This window comes from Sinohyriopsis cumingii, unplaced genomic scaffold, assembly GCF_028554795.1.
Source record: "Sinohyriopsis cumingii isolate HCF-2022 unplaced genomic scaffold, ASM2855479v2 utg001517l, whole genome shotgun sequence".
Taxonomy (NCBI): domain Eukaryota; kingdom Metazoa; phylum Mollusca; class Bivalvia; order Unionida; family Unionidae; genus Sinohyriopsis; species Sinohyriopsis cumingii.
In genome coordinates, this window is record NW_028316009.1 from 609,778 (window position 1) to 633,032 (window position 23,255).

Sequence of the window (23,255 nt, forward strand, 5' to 3'; positions counted from 1 at the left end):
TGATGCACTGCAACCTCAAATTTATACCTGCATTTTTCATTTATGACACCAAGCGATCTTGCCAGTGCAAACACAATCCCTTTCCTTACGTAACAGTTCGGGAAAGCATTGTGTACTAAACAGCTGGATGTGATTGACCATAGTTCTTGCTAGACGACTATTGCTATTTCACTGTCGACTTGCTGTGAAGTAACTATGGGAGGTCAATGGCTGATATCAGTTTCAAGAACAAGACAAGCCCGAAACGCGGAATTGAAAAATGTATCCATATATTTAATTAAAAAACCATAATAGCTGAAAAATACGCACCGTTGCCTCAAGTTAAGAAATTTGCCAGGGGCCAATATACGAAACTATCCCCTGCCGTCCGAGCAAACCTATATAGCATATATCCACCGTAAAAGAAACTGAAATTGCAAATAAAGGACTATTTGAAGACATTTCAGTTACTTTTGTAATGTTGAAACATAAGCTATAAAGTTATTCGGAATACTAAGACATCAGCAGTACCATGGCCCTGAATCGTTTTAATTTATTTTCATTACTTAGAGGCACACTTCCTACTCCAGACACAAATGTCAGTTGATAAACGTCAGTAAACGTCAAGAAATCATACTTACCTGGACCAGGGAGTACCGTGATCAGCTAGGCGGTTTCCCCAGGATGAGGCCTTTCCATTGCACTTCGATTGGGCTGAAACCTGCGATCACACCAAATGTGGGTGACTCGGGGTCGTTATTTATTAGTGTGGGGGTCTGCGTTCGCGCTAACCCCTGATAATTCAATTAAAAATAACCAATAATCTCAAGCTTAGGACAAAATTAGTCTGGATGTCTCTGATTAGCACGTGCCAATCGATAATGTTATTATTTCTTACACTGCTCTTTCAAGGGGTGGGTACCCCGGGTGGTCTAAATAGCCCACCATTACGGATCGCGGCCATCTCACCTGTCTGCGTGTGTTTGAGTTTCGGATTTGGCCCATGTGGTTATCAGAGAAAGCTTGCCAGTATGTTATCATGGGTCGGGAGTTCTTTCCGTTCAGTTTTCTTCTCCCGGGTTCTTCCTCCACCATTTATATTGCCTGCCATGCATAGCCTATCTTGTGCTGAAAAATGGCATTAAACCCTACAACAAACAACTTTCAAAGAGCCATCTCACAACGAACGTGTGAAATATCTTTGAGTAACAGCGATCCAGCATATTTGTGAGAGAAAGAAAGAAAGAAAGAGAAATAAATGGAAACATGCTTACTGGATTCGACGAAAATCAAGTTTTATTTTCACAGAACTTCTCTGCAGTAGAGAGAGAGAGAGAGAGAGAGAGAGAGAGAGAGAGAGAGAGAGAGAAACAATATCTTCAAATAACAGGAACAACTTCGTTAATACAGCAAGCTTGTTGTCCTTATCAAAAGCAGTGACAGCTTCATCATAAGTCTCATTGTAGAGATCATCTGCATCACCAGTTACTTCTGTATCAGCAGCACTTTCAACAATCCAAAGCTTCTAGACTCGGAGTACGGCGAAGCGTAGCTGGCCAATCAGTGGCACAAAGATTTCAAATTTAATAAAACAGAGGAAATAAATAGTAGTATTCCTTTGACCTGACAAGTCGATTTGCAGTGATTCATAGCAAAAGAGGTTGATGCACTGCAACCTCAAATTTATACCTGCATTTTTCATTTATGACACCAAGCGATCTTGCCAGTGCAAACACAATCCCTTTCCTTACGTAACAGTTCGGGAAAGCATTGTGTACTAAACAGCTGGATGTGATTGACCATAGTTCTTGCTAGACGACTATTGCTATTTCACTGTCAACTTGCTGTGAAGTAACTATGGGAGGTCAATGGCTGATATCAGTTTCAAGAACAAGACAAGCCCGAAACGCGGAATTGAAAAATGTATCCATATATTTAATTAAAAAACCATAATAGCTGAAAAATACGTACCGTTGCCTCAAGTTAAGAAATTTGCCAGGGGCCAATATACGAAACTATCCCCTGCCGTCCGAGCAAACCTATATAGCATATATCCACCGTAAAAGAAACTGAAATTGCCAATAAAGGACTATTTGAAGACATTTCAGTTACTTTTGTAATGTTGAAACATAAGCTATAAAGTTATTCGGAATACTAAGACATCAGCAGTACCATGGCCCTGAATCGTTTTAATTTATTTTCATTACTTAGAGGCACACTTCCTACTCCAGACACAAATGTCAGTTGATAAACGTCAGTAAACGTCAAGAAATCATACTTACCTGGACCAGGGAGTACCGTGATCAGCTAGGCGGTTTCCCCAGGATGAGGCCTTTCCATTGCACTTCGGTTGGGCTGAAACCTGCGATCACCCCAAATGTGGGTGACTCGGGGTCGCTATTTATTAGTGTGGGGGTCTGCGTTCGCGCTAACCCCTGATAATTCAATTAAAAATAACCAATAATCTCAAGCTTAGGACAAAATTAGTCTGGATGTCTCTGATTAGCACGTGCCAATCGATAATGTTATTATTTCTTACACTGCTCTTTCAAGGGGTGGGTACCCCGGGTGGTCTAAATAGCCCACCATTACGGATCGCGGCCATCTCACCTGTCTGCGTGTGTTTGAGTTTCGGATTTGGCCCATGTGGTTATCAGAGAAAGCTTGCCAGTATGTTATCATGGGTCGGGAGTTCTTTCCGTTCAGTTTTCTTCTCCCGGGTTCTTCCTCCACCATTTATATTGCCTGCCATGCATAGCCTATCTTGTGCTGAAAAATGGCATTAAACCCTACAACAAACAACTTTCAAAGAGCCATCTCACAACGAACGTGTGAAATATCTTTGAGTAACAGCGATCCAGCATATTTGTGAGAGAAAGAAAGAAAGAAAGAGAAATAAATGGAAACATGCTTACTGGATTCGACGAAAATCAAGTTTTATTTTCACAGAACTTCTCTGCAGTAGAGAGAGAGAGAGAGAGAGAGAGAAACAATATCTTCAAATAACAGGAACAACTTCGTTAATACAGCAAGCTTGTTGTCCTTATCAAAAGCAGTGACAGCTTCATCATAAGTCTCATTGTAGAGATCATCTGCATCACCAGTTACTTCTGTATCAGCAGCACTTTCAACAATCCAAAGCTTCTAGACTCGGAGTACGGCGAAGCGTAGCTGGCCAATCAGTGGCACAAAGATTTCAAATTTAATAAAACAGAGGAAACAAATAGTAGTATTCCTTTGACCTGACAAGTCGATTTGCAGTGGTTCATAGCAAAAGAGGTTGATGCACTGCAACCTCAAATTTATACCTGCATTTTTCATTTATGACACCAAGCGATCTTGCCAGTGCAAACACAATCCCTTTCCCTACGTAACAGTTCGGGAAAGCATTGTGTACTAAACAGCTGGATGTGATTGACCATAGTTCTTGCTAGACGACTATTGCTATTTCACTGTCAACTTGCTGTGAAGTAACTATGGGAGGTCAATGGCTGATATCAGTTTCAAGAACAAGACAAGCCCGAAACGCGGAATTGAAAAACGTATCCATATATTTAATTAAAAAACCATAATAGCTGAAAAATACGCACCGTTGCCTCAAGTTAAGAAATTTGCCAGGGGCCAATATACGAAACTATCCCCTGCCGTCCGAGCAAACCTATATAGCATATATCCACCGTAAAAGAAACTGAAATTGCAAATAAAGGACTATTTGAAGACATTTCAGTTACTTTTGTAATGTTGAAACATAAGCTATAAAGTTATTCGGAATACTAAGACATCAGCAGTACCATGGCCCTGAATCGTTTTAATTTATTTTCATTACTTAGAGGCACACTTCCTACTCCAGACACAAATGTCAGTTGATAAACGTCAGTAAACGTCAAGAAATCATACTTACCTGGACCAGGGAGTACCGTGATTATCTCACGCGTAACCTCAGCCAAAACAGAGTAGTTCTCAAAATCATTTTGAGTTAACATTCCACGTTCATTTAAAATGTATCGCCGTTGTGAAGTGAACGTCTCAAACTATGTCAACAGTGATGTCTATCTTCGTACAGTACGAATTGAGGGTCGTATGTCTCGAGAAGATGCGCTCAGGAAACTGGAACTTGCTGGTGTAGAGATTACTGACCTTGAAGGGTTTTATAGAGAAGGTGAAAACACCCCATGGCATGCTGTTCTCCGTTCGCAAGAGAAAGCAAAAGGAGTTACCGGAGACGGTATTAAATACATCGCAAATCTCATAATAGATCTTAGAGTACACTGGCTGCCCCTTTTTGTCAATGATAATATCATCAAAGAGGTCCTGAAGGAATATGGACAGATTCTCGAGATAACTAGGGACAAAACCATTATATCCAAGGACAAGATGATCGAAAATGGCACTAGGATAGTCAAACTTCGCACCACAGAATTTGACAGCCGGAACATACCACACATTGTGTCACTTGGAATGTGTGGGATGCTGATCACCATGAAAGGGCGCCCCCCAATTTGTCTTAGATGCCGTCAATCAGGTCATTTACGTAAAGACTGTCCCGAGAAAGGTGCAAGTTATGCATCTATAGTAAACAGTGAAAGACATGTTGTCCCCCAGCCACCTGCATCACGCGAAACAACACAACCTAAACCATCAACATCAGCAGCGCCGATATCTACAGAGAGGAGTACAGTTGATCACCCCACCGCCTCCGCCTCTTCGAATGCTTCAGAAGTGGCGGAGGAGGGAGTATCAACCCAAAATGATGAGAAAGCTGTAGCCCCAGAAAATACAGAGGAGGGACCTAAATCATCGGATAAGAGAGAACTATTTGACTTGGACACATACACGTGGCAAGTGGTCACGTCCAAGAGGTCAAAAAAAAACCACAATGAAGAAGATTCACATATGGACGTGCAAACTTCTTAATGTTGGAATACGCCCTGCTGAGGTATGTGAGAAAGAAACTGGAACGCCCACGGACAATGGAGGCTATCAAATGGACCGGGCACATATACGGACAGTACAATGGACAAGGAATAAGTTTAACGGACTAAATATTTCAGGATGTTTCCTGGTTATAAGTTCTTATTTCCAAAATATCAGGTTTGTTCTCATTCTCCATTATACTTTGTCACATTCAAATTATCATCTTTCTTCATCTCATAGTTCATATATTTCGTCCATAACACTTTATTACTTAATTATATACCCACCCCTATTATGTTATTGTTCAGTAAGTCAATTCTGGTTACGAATAGTATCACCATATACAATGAACTCTACTCATCTCGAGCTCAGACTGACTCGCTCCGTACACCTAGAGTATACAGAGCAGCCCTATCTCACGTGCATGAACGATTTTTAACTTATTCTGGACATGCCAACACAATAAAAAATAACATGAGTACAATTAACGTCCTTACATTAAACAGCAATGGCCTTCGAACCAACACGGATCGAAAACTATACGAGATTAGAAACTTGGTATCTTCACATCATATTGACCTTGTATTTCTACAAGAAACCCATGTAGAAAAAAGAACCCTTACTTCAAAAATTCAAGAGAAATTGCAATGTTGTTGTGCCATATGGAGTTTTGGCTCGAGTCGTTCATCTGGAGTTGCTATTATTAATTTTAATCCTAACATAACTTTTCTAAAATATGAAACTGATTTTGACGGTAGAATAATTTGCGCTGACTTTCAATATAATGATATAACATATCGGGCCATAAATATATATGCCTCCATCCCTGATTCGGAGAAAAGTGAATTTTTTACTTCATTATTCACATATTTAACGGGACAACACAATCTCATTCTAGCAGGAGACTTCAATTGTGTCCTCAACTCTAACCTTGACCGGGTAGGAAATCTAACTAATTACAGCGACAAGTCCGTGCAAGCATTAAAATCTCTTATATCTAACTTTAAACTAATTGACACATTTCGCAAACTGAACCCCTCATCAAAAATGTACACATGGTATCGAAATACACTAGACCAATCATTACCACTGTTAGCGAGCAGACTTGATCGACTGTATGTTTCTAAAAACATAGCAAATTTCATCATTAATTCGACAATCGTTAACTTCACTCAATCTGACCACGATGCAGTAATTTTAAGTATAGCATGCAACTCATCAATATCATATGGTACCGGTTACTGGAAATGCAATAACTCGCATTTAAAACATACCACATTAAAAACTCTCATTACGGACCTAATTCAGAGAGAACTAAGACATCATAACATTACACTAGAATACTGGGATGAGCTAAAACTCAAACTTAAAGAAGAAATCATTCGATATTCCAAACAACTTTTGAAAATTAAGAACTCGGCAATTAAATCATTGAAGAAAGACTACCAATATCTAAGACAGAAATATGATTTATCCAATAATGAAGAACTTCTCTTTCAACTACAAGAACTCCGAATGTCTATTAAGGAATTGCAAAACGAAAAATATGTAGGATCAGTCATTAGGAGCAAAGCAAAAATTTTAGATAATAACGAAAGACCGAGCCAATTCTTTTTTCAATTAGAAAATAAGAAGGGTTCCCAGAAAACTATCACTGAAATTGAGTATAATAACGTGACCTATAACTCAAGTGTTGATATTTTAAACTGTTTTAAAACGTTTTATTCAAATCTTTTTACCCCTGAATCAATTGATGAAGATTTATCTGAAGAATTCTTAACTGGGTTACCTCAGTTAAACGCTGAGGATAACCAATTCCTCATTGGATCAATTACTAAAGCAGAAATTTGGAAATCTTTAAATACGATGGAGCCAAATAAATCACCTGGACCAGACGGTCTCACAAAAGAGTTTTACGTCACGTTCTTTGAATGTTTAGGCGACACATTAGTCCGTTTATATAATTTGATCTTTGAATCAAACACTCTGTCTGATTCACAAAAACTATCTTACATTACGTTACTATGTAAGGACCCTCAAAATTCAAATAATATGAAAAATTGGAGACCTATCTCCCTATTAAATTTAGACTACAAAATTCTATCTAAAGTTATTACTAATCGACTTGGAAATGTCATGTCCAAAATAATACACATGGATCAAACATGTGGAGTTAAAGGTCGATCTATATTTGACAATGGTCACCTTATACGAAATATCTGTGACTACATAGAACAAAAAGAATTATCATGTGCATTTATATCCTTAGATCAAGAAAAGGCATTTGATAGGGTTAATTATCAATTTATGTTAAAAACATTGGAATCATTCGGGTTTCATCCTGATTTTATTAAATGGATTTCAATTTTCTACACTGATGTTAGTTCATCAGTTATAGTCAACAATTATATTTCGGACCCCTTTTTAATATCAAGAGGAGTTCGTCAAGGTTGCAGTCTTTCCCCCCTTCTATATGTAATAGTGTACGAGCCTTTTGCAATCAAAATTCGAAACGACCCAGAAATTATAGGTATTAAGGTGCCTGGTGCAGCAGAGGCCTGTAAGATCTCTCTCTACGCGGATGATAGTACAGGTTTCTGTTGCACGGACAAATCGATCGAACGGTATTTATTTTGGTCTCGCATGTACGATCGCGCTTCTGGTGCTAAGGTAAATTACAGCAAATCCAACGGCATGTTCATGGGTAAATGGCGTAACCGCAGTGATCACCCCTTTGGCATTTCTTGGATCGACAAACAAAAAATTGTAGGGTTTCATTTTGGCAATGATGTAAGTCACGATGATCACTGGAATAAAAATGTTACTAAGCTTATGAATACACTATTACTATGGAAACGTAGAAATTTACCTCTCATTTCTAAATCCCATGTTATTAACCTTTTAGCTTGCAGCAAAATTTGGTATACTGCAACCGTGGCTAATCTACATAAACACTATGAAATTTTAATAAATAGGAATATCTTCACATTTTTGTGGAATTCTAAATTTGAACCGCTTGCTAGAGCCGTATGTATCAACCCCCTATACGACGGGGGTTTAAACATCACCCATTTGAAATGTAAAATCCAAGCAATACGTATACAACATATACAAAAATTACTCGACGATGAGTATTCAGCCAAATGGAAAGATTTTGCAAGGTATTGGATCGGTTTACAATTAAGGTCTTTCAACCCTAATTTAGGCTTTAACAAATTTACTCATACGCTATATGTACCTGAATTTTATCAAAAATGTATGACCATTTTCAAAACATTTCTTGAAAATAATCCTGATCTCGAGTTTGGTCATGTCCCCACAAAATATTTTTATCAACGACAGTTACAAATCTATGTTCTTGAACCCAAAATAACCAAATTATACGATTTAAATTTCGGCAACATTTGGACAAATTTGCATAATAAATTTTTAGACCCCATCACTAGAGATGTATGTTTTAAAATAATACATGATATTTTACCCGTTAACTACAACATGTTCTTAAAGAAGATTTCCAAATCTAAGTTATGCACTTTTTGCGGTGACATTGAAACGACTGATCATTTATTCTTCGAATGCAAGTTAATACTCCCCTTACAACAGCTAATTATCAAATGGTTGAAAACACTTTCAAGAAACTCCTTCAATACCTTTTATACATTCCTTAAATTCGGTCTTATCCCGAATGGGGCCTCGTTCCCGGAACCTGAATTCGAGGACTTGTGCCTTTTATTATGCGCTGAATATAAATATGCCATATGGATTAAACGTATACGAGCATATTATTATAAAGAAGTGGTAACCAGCAACACCTTTTTATCCTTCTTTCTCTCAAGATTAAAATGTAGAATCAGAACTGACTATTCCAGGCTTAACTTGGTTCATTTTATAGACAAATGGTGCTTAGCTGGATTATTCTGTTCTCTATTCAATTTTGAATTAGTAATTGACATAAGTCTAGAATAATACAACATACCTTTCATATTAGATAAATCCAATTATATATACTTTGAGGATTTCTTCGCAGCTCTCACTACACAGCCCTGCTGTAACCATGTTTTAATCCACGTCTACCGGTATGCACGTTTAGTTTAGTAATACTTCCAGCCGCACGTGCTAACATTCTGCATTTCATCCCACGAGCTTTTACAGCAATTCACTTGTCAAACAGGTTTACAAGAGGTATAGTGCTTAAATCACTTTGAATACATCTTGCATTTACAATAATATAATGTCGGTTATATTACAAACTAATTTATAATTTCAATATTTCCATCTCTGTATGAAATTATTATATGACTGACAAACGATATATATATATATGTATATGTGTGGCATACAAATGTATTATGTATAATTGTATTTATTTATTTCATTTTTTTTTTCTTCACCTAGGAGATATGCGTTCAACAATTTTGTACGTTCTTGTACATATAAGCGATTTTAAATGCATGCATGGTAAGTGTGCACGTCAACGTGTATGTATGTGTCTGTGTGTTTAGGCTTGAACGGATGAGTGGGAAGAACATGTATGGGTGAAGATTGTAGTATAGGATTCGCTTATATATTTTAACATGTAAATACTGAATAAAAATTTTATGAAAAATAAAAAAAAAAAAAAAAGGTTTCCCCAGGATGAGGCCTTTCCATTGCACTTCGGTTGGGCTGAAACCTGCGATCACCCCAAATGTGGGTGACTCGGGGTCGTTATTTATTAGTGTGGGGGTCTGCGTTCGCGCTAACCCCTGATAATTCAATTAAAAATAACCAATAATCTCAAGCTTAGGACAAAATTAGTCTGGATGTCTCTGATTAGCACGTGCCAATCGATAATGTTATTATTTCTTACACTGCTCTTTCAAGGGGTGGGTACCCCGGGTGGTCTAAATAGCCCACCATTACGGATCGCGGCCATCTCACCTGTCTGCGTGTGTTTGAGTTTCCGATTTGGCCCATGTGGTTATCAGAGAAAGCTTGCCAGTATGTTATCATGGGTCGGGAGTTCTTTCCGTTCATTTTTCTTCTCCCGGGTTCTTCCTCCACCATTTATATTGCCTGCCATGCATAGCCTATCTTGTGCTGAAAAATGGCATTAAACCCTACAACAAACAACTTTCAAAGAGCCATCTCACAACGAACGTGTGAAATATCTTTGAGTAACAGCGATCCAGCATATTTGTGAGAGAAAGAAAGAAAGAAAGAGAAATAAATGGAAACATGCTTACTGGATTCGACGAAAATCAAGTTTTATTTTCACAGAACTTCTCTGCAGTAGAGAGAGAGAGAGAGAGAGAGAGAGAGAGAGAGAGAGAGAGAGAGAAACAATATCTTCAAATAACAGGAACAACTTCGTTAATACAGCAAGCTTGTTGTCCTTATCAAAAGCAGTGAAGCTTCATCATAAGTCTCATTGTAGAGATCATCTGCATCACCAGTTACTTCTGTATCAGCAGCACTTTCAACAATCCAAAGCTTCTAGACTCGGAGTACGGCGAAGCGTAGCTGGCCAATCAGTGGCACAAAGATTTCAAATTTAATAAAACAGAGGAAACAAAAAGTAGTATTCCTTTGACCTGACAAGTCGATTTGCAGTGGTTCATAGCAAAAGAGGTTGATGCACTGCAACCTCAAATTTATACCTGCATTTTTCATTTATGACACCAAGCGATCTTGCCAGTGCAAACACAATCCCTTTCCTTACGTAACAGTTCGGGAAAGCATTGTGTACTAAACAGCTGGATGTGATTGACCATAGTTCTTGCTAGACGACTATTGCTATTTCACTGTCAACTTGCTGTGAAGTAACTATGGGAGGTCAATGGCTGATATCAGTTTCAAGAACAAGACAAGCCCGAAACGCGGAATTGAAAAATGTATCCATATATTTAATTAAAAAACCATAATAGCTGAAAAATACGCACCGTTGCCTCAAGTTAAGAAATTTGCCAGGGGCCAATATACGAAACTATCCCCTGCCGTCCGAGCAAACCTATATAGCATATATCCACCGTAAAAGAAACTGAAATTGCAAATAAAGGACTATTTGAAGACATTTCAGTTACTTTTGTAATGTTGAAACATAAGCTATAAAGTTATTCGGAATACTAAGACATCAGCAGTACCATGGCCCTGAATCGTTTTAATTTATTTTCATTACTTAGAGGCACACTTCCTACTCCAGACACAAATGTCAGTTGATAAACGTCAGTAAACGTCAAGAAATCATACTTACCTGGACCAGGGAGTACCGTGATCAGCTAGGCGGTTTCCCCAGGATGAGGCCTCTCCATTGCACTTCGATTGGGCTGAAACCTGCGATCACACCAAATGTGGGTGACTCGGGGTCGCTATTTATTAGTGTGGGGGTCTGCGTTCGCGCTAACCCCTGATAATTCAATTAAAAATAACCAATAATCTCAAGCTTAGGACAAAATTAGTCTGGATGTCTCTGATTAGCACGTGCCAATCGATAATGTTATTATTTCTTACACTGCTCTTTCAAGGGGTGGGTACCCCGGGTGGTCTAAATAGCCCACCATTACGGATCGCGGCCATCTCACCTGTCTGCGTGTGTTTGAGTTTCGGATTTGGCCCATGTGGTTATCAGAGAAAGCTTGCCAGTATGTTATCATGGGTCGGGAGTTCTTTCCGTTCATTTTTCTTCTCCCGGGTTCTTCCTCCACCATTTATATTGCCTGCCATGCATAGCCTATCTTGTGCTGAAAAATGGCATTAAACCCTACAACAAACAACTTTCAAAGAGCCATCTCACAACGAACGTGTGAAATATCTTTGAGTAACAGCGATCCAGCATATTTGTGAGAGAAAGAAAGAAAGAAAGAGAAATAAATGGAAACATGCTTACTGGATTCGACGAAAATCAAGTTTTATTTTCACAGAACTTCTCTGCAGTAGAGAGAGAGAGAGAGAGAGAGAGAGAGAGAGAGAGAAACAATATCTTCAAATAACAGGAACAACTTCGTTAATACAGCAAGCTTGTTGTCCTTATCAAAAGCAGTGAAGCTTCATCATAAGTCTCATTGTAGAGATCATCTGCATCACCAGTTACTTCTGTATCAGCAGCACTTTCAACAATCCAAAGCTTCTAGACTCGGAGTACGGCGAAGCGTAGCTGGCCAATCAGTGGCACAAAGATTTCAAATTTAATAAAACAGAGGAAACAAAAAGTAGTATTCCTTTGACCTGACAAGTCGATTTGCAGTGGTTCATAGCAAAAGAGGTTGATGCACTGCAACCTCAAATTTATACCTGCATTTTTCATTTATGACACCAAGCGATCTTGCCAGTGCAAACACAATCCCTTTCCCTACGTAACAGTTCGGGAAAGCATTGTGTACTAAACAGCTGGATGTGATTGACCATAGTTCTTGCTAGACGACTATTGCTATTTCACTGTCAACTTGCTGTGAAGTAACTATGGGAGGTCAATGGCTGATATCAGTTTCAAGAACAAGACAAGCCCGAAACGCGGAATTGAAAAATGTATCCATATATTTAATTAAAAAACCATAATAGCTGAAAAATACGCACCGTTGCCTCAAGTTAAGAAATTTGCCAGGGGCCAATATACGAAACTATCCCCTGCCGTCCGAGCAAACCTATATAGCATATATCCACCGTAAAAGAAACTGAAATTGCAAATAAAGGACTATTTGAAGACATTTCAGTTACTTTTGTAATGTTGAAACATAAGCTATAAAGTTATTCGGAATACTAAGACATCAGCAGTACCATGGCCCTGAATCGTTTTAATTTATTTTCATTACTTAGAGGCACACTTCCTACTCCAGACACAAATGTCAGTTGATAAACGTCAGTAAACGTCAAGAAATCATACTTACCTGGACCAGGGAGTACCGTGATCAGCTAGGCGGTTTCCCCAGGATGAGGCCTTTCCATTGTACTTCGGTTGGGCTGAAACCTGCGATCACCCCAAATGTGGGTGACTCGGGGTCGTTATTTATTAGTGTGGGGGTCTGCGTTCGCGCTAACCCCTGATAATTCAATTAAAAATAACCAATAATCTCAAGCTTAGGACAAAATTAGTCTGGATGTCTCTGATTAGCACGTGCCAATCGATAATGTTATTATTTCTTACACTGCTCTTTCAAGGGGTGGGTACCCCGGGTGGTCTAAATAGCCCACCATTACGGATCGCGGCCATCTCACCTGTCTGCGTGTGTTTGAGTTTCCGATTTGGCCCATGTGGTTATCAGAGAAAGCTTGCCAGTATGTTATCATGGGTCGGGAGTTCTTTCCGTTCATTTTTCTTCTCCCGGGTTCTTCCTCCACCATTTATATTGCCTGCCATGCATAGCCTATCTTGTGCTGAAAAATGGCATTAAACCCTACAACAAACAACTTTCAAAGAGCCATCTCACAACGAACGTGTGAAATATCTTTGAGTAACAGCGATCCAGCATATTTGTGAGAGAAAGAAAGAAAGAAAGAGAAATAAATGGAAACATGCTTACTGGATTCGACGAAAATCAAGTTTTATTTTCACAGAACTTCTCTGCAGTAGAGAGAGAGAGAGAGAGAGAGAGAGAGAGAGAGAGAAACAATATCTTCAAATAACAGGAACAACTTCGTTAATACAGCAAGCTTGTTGTCCTTATCAAAAGCAGTGAAGCTTCATCATAAGTCTCATTGTAGAGATCATCTGCATCACCAGTTACTTCTGTATCAGCAGCACTTTCAACAATCCAAAGCTTCTAGACTCGGAGTACGGCGAAGCGTAGCTGGCCAATCAGTGGCACAAAGATTTCAAATTTAATAAAACAGAGGAAACAAAAAGTAGTATTCCTTTGACCTGACAAGTCGATTTGCAGTGGTTCATAGCAAAAGAGGTTGATGCACTGCAACCTCAAATTTATACCTGCATTTTTCATTTATGACACCAAGCGATCTTGCCAGTGCAAACACAATCCCTTTCCCTACGTAACAGTTCGGGAAAGCATTGTGTACTAAACAGCTGGATGTGATTGACCATAGTTCTTGCTAGACGACTATTGCTATTTCACTGTCAACTTGCTGTGAAGTAACTATGGGAGGTCAATGGCTGATATCAGTTTCAAGAACAAGACAAGCCCGAAACGCGGAATTGAAAAATGTATCCATATATTTAATTAAAAAACCATAATAGCTGAAAAATACGCACCGTTGCCTCAAGTTAAGAAATTTGCCAGGGGCCAATATACGAAACTATCCCCTGCCGTCCGAGCAAACCTATATAGCATATATCCACCGTAAAAGAAACTGAAATTGCAAATAAAGGACTATTTGAAGACATTTCAGTTACTTTTGTAATGTTGAAACATAAGCTATAAAGTTATTCGGAATACTAAGACATCAGCAGTACCATGGCCCTGAATCGTTTTAATTTATTTTCATTACTTAGAGGCACACTTCCTACTCCAGACACAAATGTCAGTTGATAAACGTCAGTAAACGTCAAGAAATCATACTTACCTGGACCAGGGAGTACCGTGATCAGCTAGGCGGTTTCCCCAGGATGAGGCCTTTCCATTGTACTTCGGTTGGGCTGAAACCTGCGATCACCCCAAATGTGGGTGACTCGGGGTCGTTATTTATTAGTGTGGGGGTCTGCGTTCGCGCTAACCCCTGATAATTCAATTAAAAATAACCAATAATCTCAAGCTTAGGACAAAATTAGTCTGGATGTCTCTGATTAGCACGTGCCAATCGATAATGTTATTATTTCTTACACTGCTCTTTCAAGGGGTGGGTACCCCGGGTGGTCTAAATAGCCCACCATTACGGATCGCGGCCATCTCACCTGTCTGCGTGTGTTTGAGTTTCGGATTTGGCCCATGTGGTTATCAGAGAAAGCTTGCCAGTATGTTATCATGGGTCGGGAGTTCTTTCCGTTCATTTTTCTTCTCCCGGGTTCTTCCTCCACCATTTATATTGCCTGCCATGCATAGCCTATCTTGTGCTGAAAAATGGCATTAAACCCTACAACAAACAACTTTCAAAGAGCCATCTCACAACGAACGTGTGAAATATCTTTGAGTAACAGCGATCCAGCATATTTGTGAGAGAAAGAAAGAAAGAAAGAGAAATAAATGGAAACATGCTTACTGGATTCGACGAAAATCAAGTTTTATTTTCACAGAACTTCTCTGCAGTAGAGAGAGAGAGAGAGAGAGAGAGAGAGAGAGAGAGAGAGAGAGAGAGAAACAATATCTTCAAATAACAGGAACAACTTCGTTAATACAGCAAGCTTGTTGTCCTTATCAAAAGCAGTGAAGCTTCATCATAAGTCTCATTGTAGAGATCATCTGCATCACCAGTTACTTCTGTATCAGCAGCACTTTCAACAATCCAAAGCTTCTAGACTCGGAGTACGGCGAAGCGTAGCTGGCCAATCAGTGGCACAAAGATTTCAAATTTAATAAAACAGAGGAAACAAAAAGTAGTATTCCTTTGACCTGACAAGTCGATTTGCAGTGGTTCATAGCAAAAGAGGTTGATGCACTGCAACCTCAAATTTATACCTGCATTTTTCATTTATGACACCAAGCGATCTTGCCAGTGCAAACACAATCCCTTTCCTTACGTAACAGTTCGGGAAAGCATTGTGTACTAAACAGCTGGATGTGATTGACCATAGTTCTTGCTAGACGACTATTGCTATTTCACTGTCAACTTGCTGTGAAGTAACTATGGGAGGTCAATGGCTGATATCAGTTTCAAGAACAAGACAAGCCCGAAACGCGGAATTGAAAAATGTATCCATATATTTAATTAAAAAACCATAATAGCTGAAAAATACGCACCGTTGCCTCAAGTTAAGAAATTTGCCAGGGGCCAATATACGAAACTATCCCCTGCCGTCCGAGCAAACCTATATAGCATATATCCACCGTAAAAGAAACTGAAATTGCAAATAAAGGACTATTTGAAGACATTTCAGTTACTTTTGTAATGTTGAAACATAAGCTATAAAGTTATTCGGAATACTAAGACATCAGCAGTACCATGGCCCTGAATCGTTTTAATTTATTTTCATTACTTAGAGGCACACTTCCTACTCCAGACACAAATGTCAGTTGATAAACGTCAGTAAACGTCAAGAAATCATACTTACCTGGACCAGGGAGTACCGTGATCAGCTAGGCGGTTTCCCCAGGATGAGGCCTTTCCATTGCACTTCGGTTGGGCTGAAACCTGCGATCACCCCAAATGTGGGTGACTCGGGGTCGTTATTTATTAGTGTGGGGGTCTGCGTTCGCGCTAACCCCTGATAATTCAATTAAAAATAACCAATAATCTCAAGCTTATGACAAAATTAGTCTGGATGTCTCTGATTAGCACGTGCCAATCGATAATGCTATTATTTCTTACACTGCTCTTTCAAGGGGTGGGTACCCCGGGTGGTCTAAATAGCCCACCATTACGGATCGCGGCCATCTCACCTGTCTGCGTGTGTTTGAGTTTCGGATTTGGCCCATGTGGTTATCAGAGAAAGCTTGCCAGTATGTTATCATGGGTCGGGAGTTCTTTCCGTTCATTTTTCTTCTCCCGGGTTCTTCCTCCACCATTTATATTGCCTGCCATGCATAGCCTATCTTGTGCTGAAAAATGGCATTAAACCCTACAACAAACAACTTTCAAAGAGCCATCTCACAACGAACGTGTGAAATATCTTTGAGTAACAGCGATCCAGCATATTTGTGAGAGAAAGAAAGAAAGAAAGAGAAATAAATGGAAACATGCTTACTGGATTCGACGAAAATCAAGTTTTATTTTCACAGAACTTCTCTGCAGTAGAGAGAGAGAGAGAGAGAGAGAGAGAGAGAGAGAGAGAGAGAGAGAGAGAGAAACAATATCTTCAAATAACAGGAACAACTTCGTTAATACAGCAAGCTTGTTGTCCTTATCAAAAGCAGTGAAGCTTCATCATACGTCTCATTGTAGAGATCATCTGCATCACCAGTTACTTCTGTATCAGCAGCACTTTCAACAATCCAAAGCTTCTAGACTCGGAGTACGGCGAAGCGTAGCTGGCCAATCAGTGGCACAAAGATTTCAAATTTAATAAAACAGAGGAAAAAAAAAGTAGTATTCCTTTGACCTGACAAGTCGATTTGCAGTGGTTCATAGCAAAAGAGGTTGATGCACTGCAACCTCAAATTTATACCTGCATTTTTCATTTATGACACCAAGCGATCTTGCCAGTGCAAACACAATCCCTTTCCTTACGTAACAGTTCGGGATAGCATTGTGTACTAAACAGCTGGATGTGATTGACCATAGTTCTTGCTAGACGACTATTGCTATTTCACTGTCAACTTGCTGTGAAGTAACTATGGGAGGTCAATGGCTGATATCAGTTTCAAGAACAAGACAAGCCCGAAACGCGGAATTGAAAAATGTATCCATATATTTAATTAAAAAACCATAATAGCTGAAAAATACGCACCGTTGCCTCAAGTTAAGAAATTTGCCAGGGGCCAATATACGAAACTATCCCCTGCCGTCCGAGCAAACCTATATAGCATATATCCACCGTAAAAGAAACTGAAATTGCAAATAAAGGACTATTTGAAGACATTTCAGTTACTTTTGTAATGTTGAAACATAAGCTATAAAGTTATTCGGAATACTAAGACATCAGCAGTACCATGGCCCTGAATCGTTTTAATTTATTTTCATTACTTAGAGGCACACTTCCTACTCCAGACACAAATGTCAGTTGATAAACGTCAGTAAACGTCAAGAAATCATACTTACCTGGACCAGGGAGTACCGTGATCAGCTAGGCGGTTTTCCCAGGATGAGGCCTTTCCATTGTACTTCGGTTGGGCTGAAACCTGCGATCACCCCAAATGTGGGTGACTCGGGGTCGTTATTTATTAGTGTGGGGGTCTGCGTTCGCGCTAACCCCTGATAATTCAATTAAAAATAACCAATAATCTCAAGCTTATGACAAAATTAGTCTGGATGTCTCTGATTAGCACGTGCCAATCGATAATGTTATTATTTCTTACACTGCTCTTTCAAGGGGTGGGTACCCCGGGTGGTCTAAATAGCCCACCATTACGGATCGCGGCCATCTCACCTGTCTGCGTGTGTTTGAGTTTCGGATTTGGCCCATGTGGTTATCAGAGAAAGCTTGCCAGTATGTTATCATGGGTCGGGAGTTCTTTCCGTTCATTTTTCTTCTCCCGGGTTCTTCCTCCACCATTTATATTGCCTGCCATGCATAGCCTATCTTGTGCTGAAAAATGGCATTAAACCCTACAACAAACAACTTTCAAAGAGCCATCTCACAACGAACGTGTGAAATATCTTTGAGTAACAGCGATCCAGCATATTTGTGAGAGAAAGAAAGAAAGAAAGAGAAATAAATGGAAACATGCTTACTGGATTCGACGAAAATCAAGTTTTATTTTCACAGAACTTCTCTGCAGTAGAGAGAGAGAGAGAGAGAGAGAGAGAGAGAGAGAGAGAGAGAGAGAAACAATATCTTCAAATAACAGGAACAACTTCGTTAATACAGCAAGCTTGTTGTCCTTATCAAAAGCAGTGAAGCTTCATCATAAGTCTCATTGTAGAGATCATCTGCATCACCAGTTACTTCTGTATCAGCAGCACTTTCAACAATCCAAAGCTTCTAGACTCGGAGTACGGCGAAGCGTAGCTGGCCAATCAGTGGCACAAAGATTTCAAATTTAATAAAACAGAGGAAACAAAAAGTAGTATTCCTTTGACCTGACAAGTCGATTTGCAGTGGTTCATAGCAAAAGAGGTTGATGCACTGCAACCTCAAATTTATACCTGCATTTTTCATTTATGACACCAAGCGATCTTGCCAGTGCAAACACAATCCCTTTCCTTACGTAACAGTTCGGGAAAGCATTGTGTACTAAACAGCTGGATGTGATTGACCATAGTTCTTGCTAGACGACTATTGCTATTTCACTGTCAACTTGCTGTGAAGTAACTATGGGAGGTCAATGGCTGATATCAGTTTCAAGAACAAGACAAGCCCGAAACGCGGAATTGAAAAATGTATCCATATATTTAATTAAAAAACCATAATAGCTGAAAAATACGTACCGTTGCCTCAAGTTAAGAAATTTGCCAGGGGCCAATATACGAAACTATCCCCTGCCGTCCGAGCAAACCTATATAGCATATATCCACCGTAAAAGAAACTGAAATTGCAAATAAAGGACTATTGGAAGACATTTCAGTTACTTTTGTAATGTTGAAACATAAGCTATAAAGTTATTCGGAATACTAAGACATCAGCAGTACCATGGCCCTGAATCGTTTTAATTTATTTTCATTACTTAGAGGCACACTTCCTACTCCAGACACAAATGTCAGTTGATAAACGTCAGTAAACGTCAAGAAATCATACTTACCTGGACCAGGGAGTACCGTGATCAGCTAGGCGGTTTCCCCAGGATGAGGCCTTTCCATTGTACTTCGGTTGGGCTGAAACCTGCGATCACCCCAAATGTGGGTGACTCGGGGTCGTTATTTATTAGTGTGGGGGTCTGCGTTCGCGCTAACCCCTGATAATTCAATTAAAAATAACCAATAATCTCAAGCTTAGGACAAAATTAGTCTGGATGTCTCTGATTAGCACGTGCCAATCGATAATGTTATTATTTCTTACACTGCTCTTTCAAGGGGTGGGTACCCCGGGTGGTCTAAATAGCCCACCATTACGGATCGCGGCCATCTCACCTGTCTGCGTGTGTTTGAGTTTCCGATTTGGCCCATGTGGTTATCAGAGAAAGCTTGCCAGTATGTTATCATGGGTCGGGAGTTCTTTCCGTTCATTTTTCTTCTCCCGGGTTCTTCCTCCACCATTTATATTGCCTGCCATGCATAGCCTATCTTGTGCTGAAAAATGGCATTAAACCCTACAACAAACAACTTTCAAAGAGCCATCTCACAACGAACGTGTGAAATATCTTTGAGTAACAGCGATCCAGCATATTTGTGAGAGAAAGAAAGAAAGAAAGAGAAATAAATGGAAACATGCTTACTGGATTCGACGAAAATCAAGTTTTATTTTCACAGAACTTCTCTGCAGTAGAGAGAGAGAGAGAGAGAGAGAGAGAGAGAGAGAGAGAGAGAGAGAGAGAAACAATATCTTCAAATAACAGGAACAACTTCGTTAATACAGCAAGCTTGTTGTCCTTATCAAAAGCAGTGAAGCTTCATCATAAGTCTCATTGTAGAGATCATCTGCATCACCAGTTACTTCTGTATCAGCAGCACTTTCAACAATCCAAAGCTTCTAGACTCGGAGTACGGCGAAGCGTAGCTGGCCAATCAGTGGCACAAAGATTTCAAATTTAATAAAACAGAGGAAACAAAAAGTAGTATTCCTTTGACCTGACAAGTCGATTTGCAGTGGTTCATAGCAAAAGAGGTTGATGCACTGCAACCTCAAATTTATACCTGCATTTTTCATTTATGACACCAAGCGATCTTGCCAGTGCAAACACAATCCCTTTCCTTACGTAACAGTTCGGGAAAACATTGTGTACTAAACAGCTGGATGTGATTGACCATAGTTCTTGCTAGACGACTATTGCTATTTCACTGTCAACTTGCTGTGAAGTAACTATGGGAGGTCAATGGCTGATATCAGTTTCAAGAACAAGACAAGCCCGAAACGCGGAATTGAAAAATGTATCCATATATTTAATTAAAAAACCATAATAGCTGAAAAATACGTACCGTTGCCTCAAGTTAAGAAATTTGCCAGGGGCCAATATACGAAACTATCCCCTGCCGTCCGAGCAAACCTATATAGCATATATCCACCGTAAAAGAAACTGAAATTGCAAATAAAGGACTATTTGAAGACATTTCAGTTACTTTTGTAATTTTTTAAACATAAGATATAAAGTTATTCGGAATACTAAGACATCAGCAGTACCATGGCCCTGAATCGTTTTAATTTATTTTCATTACTTAGAGGCACACTTCCTACTCCAGACACAAATGTCAGTTGATAAACGTCAGTAAACGTCAAGAAATCATACTTACCTGGACCAGGGAGTACCGTGATCAGCTAGGCGGTTTCACCAGGATGAGGCCTTTCCATTGTACTTCGGTTGGGCTGAAACCTGCGATCACCCCAAATGTGGGTGACTCGGGGTCGTTATTTATTAGTGTGGGGGTCTGCTTTCGCGCTAACCCCTCATAATTCAATTAAAAATAACCAATAATCTCAAGCTTAGGACAAAATTAGTCTGGATGTCTCTGATTAGCACGTGCCAATCGATAATGTTATTATTTCTTACACTGCTCTTTCAAGGGGTGGGTACCCCGGGTGGTCTAAATAGCCCACCATTACGGATCGCGGCCATCTCACCTGTCTGCGTGTGTTTGAGTTTCGGATTTGGCCCATGTGGTTATCAGAGAAAGCTTGCCAGTATGTTATCATGGGTCGGGAGTTCTTTCCGTTCATTTTTCTTCTCCCGGGTTCTTCCTCCACCATTTATATTGCCTGCCATGCATAGCCTATCTTGTGCTGAAAAATGGCATTAAACCCTACAACAAACAACTTTCAAAGAGCCATCTCACAACGAACGTGTGAAATATCTTTGAGTAACAGCGATCCAGCATATTTGTGAGAGAAAGAAAGAAAGAAAGAGAAATAAATGGAAACATGCTTACTGGATTCGACGAAAATCAAGTTTTATTTTCACAGAACTTCTCTGCAGTAGAGAGAGAGAGAGAGAGAGAGAGAAACAATATCTTCAAATAACAGGAACAACTTCGTTAATACAGCAAGCTTGTTGCCCTTATCAAAAGCAGTGAAGCTTCATCATAAGTGTCATTGTAGAGATCATCTGCATCACCAGTTACTTCTGTATCAGCAGCACTTTCAACAATCCAAAGCTTCTAGACTCGGAGTACGGCGAAGCGTAGCTGGCCAATCAGTGGCACAAAGATTTCAAATTTAATAAAACAGAGGAAACAAATAGTAGTATTCCTTTGACCTGACAAGTCGATTTGCAGTGGTTCATAGCAAAAGAGGTTGATGCACTGCAACCTCAAATTTATACCTGCATTTTTCATTTATGACACCAAGCGATCTTGCCAGTGCAAACACAATCCCTTTCCCTACGTAACAGTTCGGGAAAGCATTGTGTACTAAACAGCTGGATGTGATTGACCATAGTTCTTGCTAGACGACTATTGCTATTTCACTGTCAACTTGCTGTGAAGTAACTATGGGAGGTCAATGGCTGATATCAGTTTCAAGAACAAGACAAGCCCGAAACGCGGAATTGAAAAATGTATCCATATATTTAATTAAAAAACCATAATAGCTGAAAAATACGCACCGTTGCCTCAAGTTAAGAAATTTGCCAGGGGCCAATATACGAAACTATCCCCTGCCGTCCGAGCAAACCTATATAGCATATATCCACCGTAAAAGAAACTGAAATTGCAAATAAAGGACTATTTGAAGACATTTCAGTTACTTTTGTAATGTTGAAACATAAACTATAAAGTTATTCGGAATACTAAGACATCAGCAGTACCATGGCCCTGAATCGTTTTAATTTATTTTCATTACTTAGAGGCACACTTCCTACTCCAGACACAAATGTCAGTTGATAAACGTCAGTAAACGTCAAGAAATCATACTTACCTGGACCAGGGAGTACCGTGATCAGCTAGGCGGTTTCCCCAGGATGAGGCCTTTCCATTGCACTTCGGTTGGGCTGAAACCTGCGATCACCCCAAATGTGGGTGACTCGGGGTCGTTATTTATTAGTGTGGGGGTCTGCGTTCGCGCTAACCCCTGATAATTCAATTAAAAATAACCAATAATCTCAAGCTTATGACAAAATTAGTCTGGATGTCTCTGATTAGCACGTGCCAATCGATAATGTTATTATTTCTTACACTGCTCTTTCAAGGGGTGGGTACCCCGGGTGGTCTAAATAGCCCACCATTACGGATCGCGGCCATCTCACCTGTCTGCGTGTGTTTGAGTTTCGGATTTGGCCCATGTGGTTATCAGAGAAAGCTTGCCAGTATGTTATCATGGGTCGGGAGTTCTTTCCGTTCATTTTTCTTCTCCCGGGTTCTTCCTCCACCATTTATATTGCCTGCCATGCATAGCCTATCTTGTGCTGAAAAATGGCATTAAACCCTACAACAAACAACTTTCAAAGAGCCATCTCACAACGAACGTGTGAAATATCTTTGAGTAACAGCGATCCAGCATATTTGTGAGAGAAAGAAAGAAAGAAAGAGAAATAAATGGAAACATGCTTACTGGATTCGACGAAAATCAAGTTTTATTTTCACAGAACTTCTCTGCA

At 39.7% G+C, this 23,255-nt stretch overlaps 11 non-coding genes across 11 annotated transcripts; all 11 read left to right on the forward strand.

Moving 5' to 3' along the window:
* The first annotated feature begins 612 nt into the window (after positions 1 to 612).
* LOC149772211 (U1 spliceosomal RNA) lies at positions 613 to 776 on the forward strand. The gene has a single exon (XR_016417968.1). It is a non-coding gene; the product is annotated as a U1 spliceosomal RNA (small nuclear RNA).
* A 1,477-nt stretch (positions 777 to 2,253) lies between these two features.
* On the forward strand, positions 2,254 to 2,417 carry LOC149772212 (U1 spliceosomal RNA). The gene has a single exon (XR_016417898.1). It is a non-coding gene; the product is annotated as a U1 spliceosomal RNA (small nuclear RNA).
* A 7,066-nt stretch (positions 2,418 to 9,483) lies between these two features.
* On the forward strand, positions 9,484 to 9,641 carry LOC149772213 (U1 spliceosomal RNA). Its single transcript, XR_016418001.1, has one exon. It is a non-coding gene; the product is annotated as a U1 spliceosomal RNA (small nuclear RNA).
* A 1,476-nt stretch (positions 9,642 to 11,117) lies between these two features.
* LOC149772214 (U1 spliceosomal RNA) lies at positions 11,118 to 11,281 on the forward strand. The gene has a single exon (XR_016417977.1). It is a non-coding gene; the product is annotated as a U1 spliceosomal RNA (small nuclear RNA).
* A 1,466-nt stretch (positions 11,282 to 12,747) lies between these two features.
* LOC149772215 (U1 spliceosomal RNA) lies at positions 12,748 to 12,911 on the forward strand. The gene has a single exon (XR_016417893.1). It is a non-coding gene; the product is annotated as a U1 spliceosomal RNA (small nuclear RNA).
* A 1,466-nt stretch (positions 12,912 to 14,377) lies between these two features.
* LOC149772216 (U1 spliceosomal RNA) lies at positions 14,378 to 14,541 on the forward strand. Its single transcript, XR_016417894.1, has one exon. It is a non-coding gene; the product is annotated as a U1 spliceosomal RNA (small nuclear RNA).
* A 1,478-nt stretch (positions 14,542 to 16,019) lies between these two features.
* On the forward strand, positions 16,020 to 16,183 carry LOC149772217 (U1 spliceosomal RNA). Its single transcript, XR_016417781.1, has one exon. It is a non-coding gene; the product is annotated as a U1 spliceosomal RNA (small nuclear RNA).
* A 1,482-nt stretch (positions 16,184 to 17,665) lies between these two features.
* On the forward strand, positions 17,666 to 17,829 carry LOC149772218 (U1 spliceosomal RNA). The gene has a single exon (XR_016417926.1). It is a non-coding gene; the product is annotated as a U1 spliceosomal RNA (small nuclear RNA).
* A 1,476-nt stretch (positions 17,830 to 19,305) lies between these two features.
* LOC149772219 (U1 spliceosomal RNA) lies at positions 19,306 to 19,469 on the forward strand. The gene has a single exon (XR_016417895.1). It is a non-coding gene; the product is annotated as a U1 spliceosomal RNA (small nuclear RNA).
* Positions 19,470 to 20,950: 1,481 nt separating this feature from the next.
* Positions 20,951 to 21,114, forward strand: LOC149772220 (U1 spliceosomal RNA). Its single transcript, XR_016417978.1, has one exon. It is a non-coding gene; the product is annotated as a U1 spliceosomal RNA (small nuclear RNA).
* A 1,454-nt stretch (positions 21,115 to 22,568) lies between these two features.
* Positions 22,569 to 22,732, forward strand: LOC149772221 (U1 spliceosomal RNA). Its single transcript, XR_016417782.1, has one exon. It is a non-coding gene; the product is annotated as a U1 spliceosomal RNA (small nuclear RNA).
* Positions 22,733 to 23,255: the final 523 nt, after the last annotated feature.